Here is a 14,736-nt window from a genome sequence, read left to right as displayed (position 1 = left end):
GAAATGCAGTGTAAGAAACTTCTTTTTAATTGGGGCACCTGGGTGACTCAGTTGGTTGAGAGTCTTGATTTTAGTTCAGATCATGATCCAGGGTCATGGGATCAAGCCCGCGTGGGGCTCTGTGCAGAGTGTGGAGCCTGCTTAAGATTCTCTCTCTCTCTCTCTCTCTCTCTCTCTCTCTCTCTCTGCTCCTCTTCCTCCCCAGCCCCAACCCAGCTTGTATGCACGTGTGCCCCCCTCTCTAAAAATAAATAAAAAAAAAAGCTTCTTTTTTATGTTGAAAACAGTTCAAGATTGAATGGGTTTCTTGGAAAGTAGTACATTCCTTGTCATTGGAGGTTTTTCCTCATTCTGAGACAACCATTTTCATTGGGTTTTAATTGCATATCACCTATTGATCACAATTTTTCTTCTTACAAAGATATGCTGAAGAGAGGATTTAAGTATCTTGAACTGGATGGCCTCTAACTTGATACTTGGAAGAGGCTTCCAGATACAAGGCTGCTTGAACTAAAGAAAATCATGCAAAGTAGCACATCTATTATCTCCTAGGTGAAAACTCTTACTTTACTCATGGGGCCATGCGTAGAACTAAAACCTGTCATGTATGCACACGTGCACGCGTGCTCTCTCTGTCTCTCTCTGTCTCTTTCACACACACACACACACACATGCACACGCACACACGCACACGCACACACGCACACGCACACACACACACACACCACCCCCAAATGAGGATGGCTTTAAAAGCAAAATAGAGAATAAAATTCCATTTGCGTTCTTTGCTAAGAGATGACCCTGCGGATTAAGTTTTTCTTTAGGACAAATAACCTGTGAGTCATGAGAAGATGCACGCAGCTCTTGTCCATGTCATTCTGGGAGTGCAGGGGCTGCAGAGCTGGCTGGGGACCAATATCTCTTTTAGTCTAAGGAAGAAGAAACCTGGTATTTTTAAATTTTGAGTTAAGTGCAGATTGACTGACAAAATCTCTTGACATGAAGGTATTCCTCTCAGTAGAAAGGAGGAGAAAATAAAAGTATTTTTCCCTCACCGATGTGTTGGCAGTTGCCATATGTTACAAAATTTTTGCTGATGATCTTCCCCTGCTGCTGGGGATTTGGTTAAATTCCCAGAAGAGTTAAACCACATAAAGTCATTGCTATGGAAACAGAGACCAGGTCTTTTTTTGCGTTTGTGATGATTTGCTGTTGAGTAATCAGTCTGCATATTATGCTTTTTTTTTTTTAACGTGTGTGTTGGAGAATAAGGTAGCTTTTCACTTCTGTGGCTTCTAAAATTTATTCTTTTTAGCTGCCAATTAAAAAAGGAAAAGCCCTGAAGTTCCTGTGCCTGAAATATTGTTCAGGGTGTTTTTATGACAGGGATTGGAATGTCAACACAGTCCAAAACAGGAGTTAGGATTTTAGATTAAGTCGCAGTCTCAAGATGTATTTGCTGGAGAATGAGGTTTGTATCCTAGAAAAGATTCTTACAGGTTACTGCGTCCTGAAACAAGCAGACAGCGTGCATTACAGCCTTCTTTTTATTTTGACAATGAGAGAAATATTTTGCAGTTAGGCAATTACAATTGTGGTTGCTAGAATTTTGTACTGAATTTAAGTGGCTTTTTAGACATCGCTTCCCTGTGGTGTGAGCTAATAAAAAAATGCAGGGTGTTAATTGCATCCTACTGCCTTTCTGCATTGGGAGTTCCAGAGTTCCAGAGCTATCCAGATTCCTCACAGAGTCTTTTCACAAAGCACAGAGGGAAAAGAGGTGATGGGGTCAGTGGAATAGTCCTCTCAGCTCGGTTTTACACTGTATCGTTTCCTTCTTTTGTGCGAGGTTACTTGGCCTGGTACTTATGCCTCTGTGATAATGACTCACATGTATGTCTCTATTTACTTTATGCTGACAATGTGGAGATGATTTTATGTATGCTTACATAAAGGGTATGGAGTGACCACACCCTGGATGCTGAAAAGCTGAATAACCACTAATAAGACTAACGCTCAATTTATGTAAATAAATGGTCAAATAAAAGGCCAGTCAGAATCAATCTGGGCATCATGTTGACTTAAAAGAATTTTTAGTGAAGAGACAGGCATACTAGAGCATGCATGACATCTCAAGAATGGGACATAAATGAACCAGATTTTAAGAGTTAGTAAACATTACCAAAATTTTTACACAATCTGAGTGCAGACAGGATGGATGCTACATTATTTTAGTTAGCTACTTCAGATGTTGCTGTAGAACTGATGTGGCATGTCTCTTCAGGAAGCAAGAGGATAATTAAAAAAACGTTGGATACTGAAGTCCATTCAATTTAGCCTTATTTTTTTGACTACCTAACACGTACTCATGACCGTGTCCTACCAGGAAGACACAGATGAAGAAGATAAAACTTCTGGCCTAAAAATTTTAACATCTGATGGGGAGAGTGGGAGGAATAAGACTTATTTAACAAAAGAAAGCAAAGTAAGTGCCACAGAGAGATAGAAGGTACTCGAGGGATTTAAAGGAGAGCAGGCGTTCAAAACAGAGAAGGTCACATCTAAGTAATCTGTGATCCAGGTGGGAGGGTCTGCACACAGAGAGGGGGGCCGTAAGAAAGAGGGATGGAAAAGAAATTTGGATGATGTTGAATGCTGGGCTGGTCGTTAGTTTATTTCAGTAGATCGTGGATGATTGTTTCTGGTCAGCGTACTCATATAATGAAAACAATACTTTAGAAAAATTATGTCTACTTTAGAATGTGGGGTGGACACATATAAGGGGACACAGGAAATTGGAAGAGTGGGGAAACTTTTAGAGTAGCTGGGGTGGCAGTGGAAATGGGAAGCAAAGGAGAAACTAAAGGGTTTCTATAGTACGCCTGTCAAGGTGAAGAGCGCTTGCTCTTTGTATCTCCATTACTTAATTCGGTCCCTGGATTTCCCAGGGATCCCGTTTTTTGAACTATAATTTGAGAAGTGATCCCAAAATAGGGATAAATATTTACGATAGGATAAATCATGAATCTATGTCTCTCTCTCTCTAGGCTTATTTCTGCAGCTCTCTAGTCTTTTACTGATGTTTTATCTTCTGCTTTGATGGTAGAGGAGTTAGATTCTCCCTTTATAGCATGCTTTATTATTCAGTAGAACGTTACTCTCCTTTGCATGATCTTCCAGGTAAATTTTTGGATTTGATTTTCAAGTTTAATTTAAAAAATCACATTCGGATTTTGATTAAAATTTTCTTGACCTTTTTAGATTAATTTGCTGTCTTTAAATCATCGAGGCATTTCATCTATGAACATGGTATATTTCTCCATTCAGGTCATTTTATGATTTTAAGTACAGTGTTTTTCTTATAAGTCTAGCACATACCTTACTGAGTTTGTTCTTAGACCTTTTATAATTTTTCTTGCATTTGTGAATGGAGTCCTTTTATTCCATTTTTAAAATAATTATTATTGCTGTTGTGGAAATAGAAGGTTTTTAATTACATGTTTGTCTTATACTAGTCTCCCTACCTTACAGTTGGAAGTTGTTTTGTTTCTAGATAAATTATCCTATCTTTATGTGATGACCACTTTAGCTGGTCCTCTCTAATAGTTATGCTTCATTTCTTTTTGTTATTTGTGTGATCGGAATTTTCCTGAAGTTTATTTGCTCTATTACTTTAAAAAAGTCTTTGGCATTATTGATTGCATATTATTTTTATTACCCAGTTAATTAAATTCTGCTTTATCTTTATGAGTTTTCTTTTAATTTTATTTAGAATTATTTTGTTTGACCTTTGCTAGCTCCTTAAGTTAACTGCCTAGTTGGTTCACTTTCACATCTTTTTTCCTAGTAAATATATGCAGGTCCTGAGTACCTCTTTGACTAGACCGTGCGGTTTGTGTAATGTAGTACTTTCACTGTTGGCTATTTGCAAACAGTCCATTTTAAGAGTAATTTAACTTAATTTCTTCTGCAACCAAACATATTTTTAGAAGAGTGCTTTTAAAATTCAGAGTGAGTGCTTCAGCAGCATATATACTAAACTTGGAACAATACAGAGAAGATTAGTATGATCCCTGCACAGGGATGGCGCATAAATTCATGAAACGTTCCATATTTTTGTTGACCAGAATTAAAATAAAAACTTACGCACACACAAAATATTTTTGAAAATTTCAAAGTGAATATGTTTTTGGCTGTCTGGATGGGATTCACAAAAGATCAGTGACAAAAGGTCAGTGACATAATTTGAGGAACCATGGTCTTTATAGAAAAAGATGGTAGGTTTCTTAATGACAACGGCTGTGGTAATCTCTCTTGGGGATATGTTGCACAGTGCTGAACATGACTTCCCCTGATCTACATGTCTTCTTGAGAACATATATCTGCCGTTTACACTATTTGCTCTGGGAAGAATCCTTGGTAGTTCTTTGAAATGCTTCTTACCTCATGGTCTCAGATTCATTTTTTGTCTTTATAATTACATTCCTAGCCCATTTTTACTATTCTGGAGACCCTTGAATACATTTCTCTCTACTTAGCAATAGCAAGAAACTGTGATGATACCAGCACGTGTCTGAATTTGCAGCTTGGGCAAATCGAAGGTCAGTTTTCCAGGCAGACCTTTTCATCAGGATATCATCTTAAGCCTTTGAGATCTATTCCTGCGCTATCCTTCTGTTGTTAATTTCTAATTTTTCTCCATACAATGTTATGCTTTCCTAATTAAAGCCAAAGCAAATAAGGTTCTATCTTCCTCAAACTACACAAACTATAGTAAGTATAAGATTGAAAAATATTTTTTTAGTAGACTTATATCTTTTTTTAAAGCAATTTTAGGTTCAGACCAAAATTGAGCAGAACGTACTGCGATTTCCCATCTGGCCCCATCCCTACACATGCATAGTCTCCTCCATTATCAACATTCCCTCCACCAAAGTAGGATATTGTTACATCTGACGAGCCCACATTGACACATCATTATCAGCCACAGTTCTTGGTTTATGTTAGGGTTCCCTCTTGGTTGTGCATTCTATGGGTTTGGACAAATGTATAATGACATGTATCCATCACTGTGGTATCATATACAGTATTTTCACTGCTACAAGAATCTTCTGTACCCCACCTATCCACCCCTCACTCTCCTTACCTCATTGGCAGTCACCGATCTTTTTCACTGTCTTCAGTTTTGCCTTTTCAGAATGTCATGTAATATAATTTGCAAACAAAGTTTTATTTCTTCCATCCCAATCTTTACATCTTTTATTTCCTTTCCTTGTGTTGCATTAGCTAGGACTTTCAGTACAATGTTGAAAAGGAGTGGTGAGAAGGGAAATCCTGGCCTTTTTACCGATCTTAGTGGGAAAACTTCAAGTTACTCACCATTTATGAAGTTAGCTGTACGTTTTTTTGTAGATCTTCTATATCAAGTTGAGAAATTTCACTTCCTTTTTACTGAGAATTTTTTTAAATCATAAATGGGTCATAGATTTTTGAAGTGCTTTTTTTAAATATATGTTGATAGGATCATGTGATTTTTTCCCCTCTTTTATCTGTTGATGTGATGGATTACATTAATTTTTGGATATTGAATTAGCCCCACATACCTGGGATAAATCCCATTTGATTGTGTTATATAATTCTTTTTATACATTGTTGGGTTCAATTCGCTCATATTTTGTTGAGGACTTTTATATCTTATGTTCATGAGGCATGTTGGTCTGTAGTCTTCTTTTTTATAATGTGTTTGGTTTTGGTATGAGAGTAAATCTGGCCTCACAGAATGAGTCAGGAAGTATTCCATCTGCTTGCTTCTATCTTCTGAAAGAAATTGTAGAGAATTGGTATAATTTGTTCCTTAAATGTTTGGTAGATTCACCAATGAATCCATCTGGGCCTGTGCTGTTTCAGAAGGTTATTAATTATTATTTCAATTTTAAAAATAGAGACAGGTCTATTCATATTATCTATTTATTCTCATGTTAGTTATGATAGATTGTGTCTTTCAGGGGACTAGTCCATTTCACCTAGGTTATCGAATTTGTGGACATAGAGTTGTTCATAGTGTTTCTTCATTATCTGTTTGGTGTCCAGTGGGATCTATAGTGATGTCCTCCTTTTTCATTTCTGATGTTGGTGACTTGTGTCCTCTCTTTTTTTTTGCTTAACTAGGTGAAAAATATTTTTACTTTTGGCCTATTTAGATACTTGGAATTTAGTAGGTATAATTTACTTACTGAGTTTTTAAGAATCCAATTCCAAAATCAGCTCATTGTGTTTATTTGATTGAAGGATAGGTGAAGGGGATAATAATGAGATCAAGAATGAAAATTTTGGCCAAATAATGCTTAACAAATATTTGTTGAGAACCTACTGTCCTCCTGGCACAATTGGCCTTTGGAAGTACTTTAGTGAATTATAATAAAGACAGTAGTCCTCTTGGGTAGAATTTACAATCTCGTGAATATGTCTATCATGGCAGGGTAGGGAGATAATTAGGTAAATATAAGAAGATAATTTCAGGTGGTGAATAAGTTCTATTCAGGAAATAAAGTAGGAGTATATAGGGTTGGAGGAAGGACCTTGATTTAGATGACTGGTCGGGGAGGACCTCCCTGAAGAGGTGATCTGAAAGCCAAATGGGACAAAGGAACCTATCTGGCAAAGTGCCCCAGACAGAGAGAAAATGAAATTCAAGGGCTCTAGCAATGGAATAAATTTTGTGGTTCAAGAAACAGAAAGAAATCCAGTGTGACTGGAACAGAGTGAGCAGGGGAAGCATAGGAAGGGATTGGAGAAGTCAACAGCAGCTGGCTTATGTGACGACTAGTGGGTCCTGTAAGGTGTTTGGATTTTGTTCTAAGTGCAGTGGGATGATTTTGGAGGAACTGAACCTAGGGAGTGTTATGGGTGTGGCTTATGTTTTAAAAAGATTACTTCATTATATGGAAAATGGATATTAGGAAGCTGCAGTACACCCAGTATGTAGTTGTTGAAATATGTAAACAGTGAAATGATGGTGGTCTGGTCTAAGTTGGTAGCAATGGAGTGGTGGGGGGCGGGGGGCAGGGGGGTCAGAAAAAATTATACATATGGGGTATATTGTGCACATAAAATATAAGAATATAAAATTCATAAAAGATTCTTGCCTAGTCTATCCCTAGTCTCTAAAATGCACTGCCTTAGCACAGAGTGAACATTCAAAGAGTGTTTGATGAATTGGGTAAATGAATGGATCAGAAGTGGAAGCGAAAAAGTGGAATGAAGGTTGAGTTATAAGTTTTCCAGCACATTCAGTCTCTTGTATAACTAAGTGTAATTGCAATTCTTTAGAATTGGTATCATTTCCTGGGAAAATGTTTGCTGGGAGGGATTTAACTCCATATTTAAATACATAACTCTAAATATGTACACTGTGGATTTCCTCTAAGGCCAAAAGAAGGATGTTATACAAGTAATTATAGATCACACTAGACTGTAATCATCGAGATAAAGAAAAGAGAGCTCCATCTTTTTTTTTTTTTTTTTGAGAGCTCCATCTTAAAAAAGGTAAGAGCATTTATCTGCTCCAACCTTCAGTTTTGCTTAGTGAAATTAGAATAGGGTAACTTCTTTTATCTTGCCCCACTACCCTCCCATTTTTGTATTTTGTGCTCACTTGTCTCCATCATGGATCCACATGGTTGATGGACTCTGCAATTTTTGGAGCCAAGGTTGGCATATTTACCTATGGTACACTGGATTTATATCCTTGATTTTAGGCAATTTCCAGCTATTTTCCCCTTTTATTTCCCATTCAACCTCTACCTTGAAAATGTATTTTAAAAAGAAAAAAAAAAAACCCAAGGAAATGCCTTTTTTGTGTGCATGCCAATATGTTTTGTTTTCTTAGGATGTGAGCAGATATAAAAATTTGATGTCTGCTTTAAGTATTTCACCTAATCCTGAGTGCTCTTATGATTGGAAGAATACATTTCAGAAATAAATGGAATATTTGTTTCAAGAATGTAGAGCTACATGGACTCAATCTTAAGATTATTTCTAAAAATCACTGCCACAAGATGCTATAATAATAAAAAAGAACAACATTAAAGATCACCCAGTAGACTAGGTTTGTCTTTTCAATAAAAGGAATAATAGGGTAAAAGAGTACTGAGTCACCTAACTTAATAGAAACATCACATACCCAAGAGAAGAAAAGGTGAGAGGCTTTGAAGGGGACAAGTAAAAATACTGGTTTTCTACTTGGATGCTCTTTCCCAGTCTGATTTCTCTATTTAAAAATTTATCTCACCTGCGATCGTTTTTGTTTTGTTTTGTTTTAACCACCTCTTTCCTAACTCGCCTTCTTCCAGTGTTCTTTTCTCCATGTCTATGCTTTTCTCTTTATTGTACACAGAACCAGACTACCATAACCATGATTCAGCTTCGGGCTCCTGATTGGAACTGGATTATCCCCAGGTGCTCAGTTCAAATGCCTGAGCAGAGAATCTGACTATACAGCCTGTCTCCTACATTGCTGAGCAGCTTAGGAATTTCCTGGTCTGGTGCCCTGTGACCCTGTGAGAACAGTGTTAGCTGTTTAAGTCCTGGCTACTACCTCAGAGACAGAGGCTCTGGGTGGGGATTTTTCCCTTGGAAGACAGAATAGTGGGACCAGGGATCTGAGCCTTGGTCTCCCTGGTCCAGATGGCTGTCATCTCATTGACTGTATATTGCCTGATTTGAAATCTTTCTTCATTGGGCTTTATTCAAAAGGAAGTTCATGAAATATATTTAGCCTAGCATAGTGTTTCAGGCTATGGATTTGGGGTCATAACCTATGTCTGTCTCTTTGTGGCTTTGGTCAGAGTTTTTATATCTTGACAGTCCTTCATATCAGGGCTAATGTTTTTTTTTTCATAGGGTCCCTACAAAGTTAATGAGATAATGTTGGTATAGTAGGTAATATAGTGCCTTTCACATACTAAAAACTCAATACATGATGGCTGTCTCCACCAGCAGCAGCAGCTGTGGAAATAGGCAGTCTGTCTCTCAAAATTATACCGTGGTAATGTTCTTGGTTAGCAGTGTCCTTACTGTTAAAATGAGTTATCCAGATGTATCTTAGTTACATAATTCAAATATGTCTGTCAGTGTTATTTTAAGTCTTTTGCTATGATGTAGAGTTGTCAGAATCACTAATTAGAAGAAGCCTATGAAAGTTTTTGAATCTGTTCGCATCGATAGGTGTTCTCTTAAATAACGTTTGCAGTCTTAATAGCTACACATAATGTCAAAAGAAGCATGTAGTTGCTCTCTTTGTAACAAGTGTCTTCCATGGCCTAGCTCAAACACTTGGAACATAGTGGAACATAGCGCATGAAGCAGGGAATACCATTTTCTGCGTAAACCTTTCCAGGCATTTCGTGGTGGGGAGCTAACATTGTCTTCCTTGAGACATCATATAGACTTTTTCAGTCTCAAACAGGCTTGCTTTCAAATTCTGATATGAAATATGGCATATGAATTTCCTGGAGCACGTATGTTCCAAATAGAAAAATAAAAACCACACTCTAGAAAGCACAAGGAAACACCAAAAATAAGATAGTGGGGGAGGCAAAGTTGAAAATACTGCATTTAAAGGGATAATCTGCATACGGTGTTCTCGACAGCCAAATTCTGGGCCTCCAGGAGCCTGCCTGTCCTGTCAGAGGCACACAATAGGCCGGGAAAAGTGGGAGGATGGGGAGAGAGCAGCGCATTCATCTGGCATAATCTTGGAAAGGAGCAAACTTCTAACCATTAGTTAAGATGTTGTTTTGTCTCATCTGCTGATGTCACCAAGAAAGATCTTATTTAAAAAAAAGATCCTATTTCTTTCTAGAGTTTAAATCTCTGCATTACTTGGACCTCCGTTGAGAGGGTTTGCTAGTTGGATCCCCTGAGACATTTTGAGCTAGTCTAACAGGTGTAAAGGGTCCCGGAGAAAAAGTAGGTGAGCTGCTTTCTGGATGAGTCCCTACTTTTCAACTGTAACTCCAGTCCCTTTCTCTTCCAGTGAGTTGAAGCTGGGGTTGCATGACAAATTTGTGACAGTCTCGCCTTGCTGCACAGAGCACAGTCCATGGGCCAGCAGTTTGAGCATCACCTGAGAGCTTGTTTATAATTGTTATAATCAAAGCCATGCTAGACTGGCTGAGTCGGATTCTGCATTTTAACAGAAGCCCTGGGTGATTGTTTGCCTATTAAAGTTTGAGAAGACTGGTCTAGAAACTCACGGGCCTGCACAGTGTGGAATTGAACTTCTGTTCTTAATTCCATCGCTGATTTACATTTTGGAAAGATCACTTACTGTTTTTCAAGACTCTCCATTTTTCCCCCCTCCATAAAATAAAAATAGTTATCATCTTCCTTGGCAAAGCCTTGTGAGCTGGATGAGATAGACTGTCAAGTGCCGTATGTGGTGAAGGGAGTTGAAGTCCTGTTATTTTACGTAAGAAGGACTGAGCTCTTGAGGGGAAGGCTGGCAATTGCGTGAACACTGGACTGTCAGAAAAAATTCACTTATTTTGCTGCAAAAGATAAGGGATGTGGAGATGATAAAGGTGACTTCTGCTTCCAATGTGAGATAGACCAGCGGTCTTTGGCGGCAGTCTTTTTCCTTGCTCCTTCTACAGTCTGGTTAAAATAAGACAAATAATCTAATATCTCTTAATATGGAATTATAATTTACAAAATTATTTACATGAAAACATGGAAGGGAGAATTTATTTTAAAGTTTATTCATTTTTGAGAGAGAGCGTGCAGGGGAAGGTCAGGGAGAGAGGGGGACAGAAGATCTGAAGCATGCTCTGTGCTGACAGCAGAGACCCTGATGCGGGGTTTGAACCCACGAACCGCGAGATCATGCCCTGAGGTGAAGTTGGGCGCTCAACCGACTGAGCCACCCGGGTGCCCCTGAAAGGGAGATTTTAAACATTACTTTATGCAGTAGCCCCTTCGAGGCACAGGATGAACACACCAGCACTACTCACCTGTGCTCTGGGGTCAGGTGTAAGTTGTATTTTGTTGTGCTTATACCTGTTGTGTCTTTAGTTGTCCTGTGAACCCTGTTTATCATCTGCTTCCATTATTATTGGCTGTTCAGCTTATGGCCCCGTGAAGACCCAAGCACCAGCCATTAGTGGCAGGAAAAACAAGGCAGAGCTCCCAGCTGGGTCACGGGAGGGGATGGATCATAGGTTTGTCCCCTGAGTATTTAGCGATATGCTGTACATCTCTCAGATTATGACCCAAAAGAGCCAATAGAGATATTTTCTTGACTCTTAATGTCACCATTTGTTATTGTATTGTCCTTATGCTTGTGGGCAATTCTGGAATCTGGTTCTTAGAGGTCAGATGCACATCTAATCTTTCGGTTTCAGGTTTCCTCCGAGAAGGGGGTGCTGGATGGCTGGGAGGCGAGAGCACAGCAGGAACATTCACCTGTCAGGTTCCCCCTTGCCCCAGCAGTTTTAGCCTTATCTGAGCACACTTGCAGCTTCCTATTACCTCAGTTTCTAAGTGAATTCAAATAGAGAGTGTCTTTTGAACATTATTTGGTCATATTTTAGGGGAATTCTGTATTAACTTTCGGTAATCCCAACAGGTCTGCTTTACCTGTGGGTTTATTTCTGGAGGATCAAGTTGCACACGCATCGCACACACATGCACACCCCCCCCTACATACCTACAGACCACACACAGACCCCACACATCACACCCATACCACACCCCCCATTCTACACACTTACACAACACACTGCACACATCACATACCACATACATGCTACCCACGCACAGACACCACATCCATAATGCACACACATACACACCCATATGCTCACGATTAATGCCCCCAAATTTCAGTCAGGGAAAGGAATGTGTGTGGGGAAGAAAGATAATTCCTGACATTTTAACATAAAGATGAAATATATCTATATAAATATATTAAATCATGATAAAACTATCCAAAGGCAGCCCTGTTTATTTTTCATTTAGGGAATGTACTTTATACCACCTTATTCTAAGTTTCTAAAGTTATTTTTAGCTTTACCAGTTTCCTATCTTTTGAATTAGATATGTGGTCTTAACATAATCATTTTACCCTGACTTAATTACGAAGTAATGTACTAGTCACAAGTAATTTTATTTTCAATCACCATCCTTAATAGTACAACTGAGGTGCTTCATGAACACAGAGAAATTTAAAGAAACCATTTTATTTTCTTTGTTATATACTTATTTGGTTTACTTCCCGAAGTTTGTTAAATAGATAGTACTTAAATCCTGTGGCATTGAAAGCTGTGTGTTTAGGCTTTATTCAAAGTGGAGTCTCACTTGCCTTGCTGTAGAAAAAAGGACATATAAAAACTATCATATCCTTGTATGTCTGAAATGCCCCAGGGTCCTCAATCCTAATGTCCCCTCTGAGAGTCTGATATCTGTTAATTTAGTTTTCTTGAGACTTTCTAGTATCTACAGCTTAACTACAGGACTGTTACCATGCTTAGTATTCCTGCTGTGCAAGTATCGTCAGTTATCAGGACAATCTCCTAAAAACCTACTTTCTCAGAGTTTTATTGATATATATTCCACATACCATATAATTCATGTATAAAAATGGTTCAGTGGTTTTTTCGTATATTTATAGAGCTGGACAACCATCTCCACAATTGAATTTGACAATATTTTCAATACCACACACACACACACACACACACACACACACACACACACACACCTATACACATTGGCTATCGTTCCCCATTTCTGCCTGTCGCTTCCCCAGCCCCATGCAGCCACTAAATCTACTTTCTGTTTCTATGGATTTGCCTGTTCTGACATTTCATGTAAATGGGACACAGTGTGTGGTCTTTTGTGACTGACTTCTTTTAGTTAGCAGAATGTTTTCAAGGTTCATCTATATTGTAATATGTATCAGTACTTCGTTGCTTTCAGTTACGGAATAATATTCCATTGTGTGCGTATACCACATTTGGTTTATCCATTCATCAGTTGATGAACATTTAAGCTGTTCCCACCTTTTGTCTATGATGAACTGTATTGCTATGAACAGTTGGTACAAGTTTGTGTTAGCATGCCGTTTTTATTCTCTTGAGTATATACCTGGGAGTGGAATTGTCGGGTCATATGGTAACTCTTTGTTTAGCTTTTGAGGAAGTGCCAAACCTTTTCCTAAAGTGATGACTTCGTTTTATATCCTTACCAGTAATGTATAAGGGTTTCAGCTTCTCCGCATCCTTTTCTACACTGACTTTGTCTTTTTGATTTTAGTCATCCTGGCAGGTACGAGGTTAGTATCTCATTGTGGTTGTGATTTGGATTCTCTGTAATGACTAATGATGCTGAGCATCTTTTCATGTGCTTATTGAGAAAAACTCACTTTTGATGTCTGCACACAGTCTGAAGCCAGAAGTTCTAATTGTGTTCAAATGCAGTTTTGAATATTTCCCCCCTTTTTGGAGTCTGTTTTGGTAGAGAGCAAAGAGGTTTACTGACCGTTACTTGATGTCAGTTGCAAAGTTAGTTCAACATCTTTACCCTCCATTTTATGAAAAAAACATTGGCAACACCTTGTGGTGGCTTTCTGGTAGTAGATGAGGAAAAGTTATTGCTTAAAGATGTCTAATCTTACAAAAATAAACTGTAAAGTAAATCAATTTTGTTTGATTTTGAAGCTCCTATATTAATATTGTATGCTTTTCTCTACCCTTTGGAGAGGCCTCTTTTGTTTCGGTTCTTCCTAATGCCATACCTTTGATATGGCCCTCTATCAAGCTTATTCTCAGAGTAAGATGTGAAACACCTAGAGACTAAAAAGTACATTGTGGACAAAGAAATCTTGCTGTGTGTCTTTCCCAAAATTATTTTCAGGGAATGAAGGAATAAAGGACCAAAGTTCTTAGTGGGTATTAAAGCAATATCCAGAGATGAAGATTTTCTTTGGGTAACCTATATCATTTGGGGTCCTTTCAGTTGTGTGTGATTGATAACTACACTGACAGTTGCTTAACGAAGGCAATGTATTGGCTTCAGAACTGCAAGGGCTCCAGTAGAGTGACCAAGATCCGTATTTCAGCTGTATCCTATAGATTGGCTCAATTCTCACGATTCTTGCGGTGATCTGTGGAAGCCTCCAGCTCATATTATCACATGTTTAGGAAAACAAGAGAGATTGATTCCCTGATATCCCACCCAAGTCTCAGAACTGAGTCTTCCTGGCCCCAGTTGTTCTGACCTGAGACATCTGCTTATCCCTGAATCAATGACTCTGGCCAGTATGTGGAACTGTCATTGACTTAGCCTAGTTCTTGTGGTCCCCCACTAGATCCCATGCAGAGTCACGTCACTGGAAGCATTTGGGCTGAGGTTAGCAAGTTGTGGTTAAGAAGGGGGGTGGAGGTATGTGGCAGCATGAGAAATGATCATTATCTGCTCAAAGCCACATATCACATGGGGATTCCTTCTCTCAAAGGGCAGTTTTAGGAAGGACATTAAAAACTTATCAGGAGCGATGGTTCTCAAGCTTTAGATTATATATTAGTTTGCTAGAGTTTGCTTGTCCCGTCAGTGTATTTTAGAAGCAGATAACTTGTTTCACAGATTCACAGATGGAGAGAGGAATTTTGCCACAGGATGAATCATTCTCTGAGTCTCACCAATACCACATTTAGATGCTATTTGGATTAGATTTTG

At 38.6% G+C, this 14,736-nt stretch overlaps 2 protein-coding genes and 1 non-coding gene across 15 annotated transcripts in view; 2 read left to right on the top strand and 1 right to left on the bottom strand.

Annotated features, from left to right (window-relative positions):
* The window catches only part of OPRM1 (opioid receptor mu 1), a 178,745-nt gene that overhangs the window by 46,427 nt on the left and 117,582 nt on the right, over positions 1 to 14,736 (bottom strand). The window lies entirely within an intron of this gene.
* The window catches only part of IPCEF1 (interaction protein for cytohesin exchange factors 1), a 178,748-nt gene that overhangs the window by 152,765 nt on the left and 11,247 nt on the right, over positions 1 to 14,736 (top strand). The window lies entirely within an intron of this gene.
* Positions 4,016 to 4,118, top strand: LOC115515070. The gene has a single exon (XR_003969137.1). It is a non-coding gene; the product is annotated as a U6 spliceosomal RNA (small nuclear RNA).

This window comes from Lynx canadensis, chromosome B2 (assembly GCF_007474595.2).
Source record: "Lynx canadensis isolate LIC74 chromosome B2, mLynCan4.pri.v2, whole genome shotgun sequence".
Classification (NCBI taxonomy): Eukaryota; Metazoa; Chordata; class Mammalia; order Carnivora; family Felidae; genus Lynx; species Lynx canadensis.
Note: the sequence above shows the minus strand (reverse complement) of the source record. Positions and strands in the feature narration are given on the sequence as shown.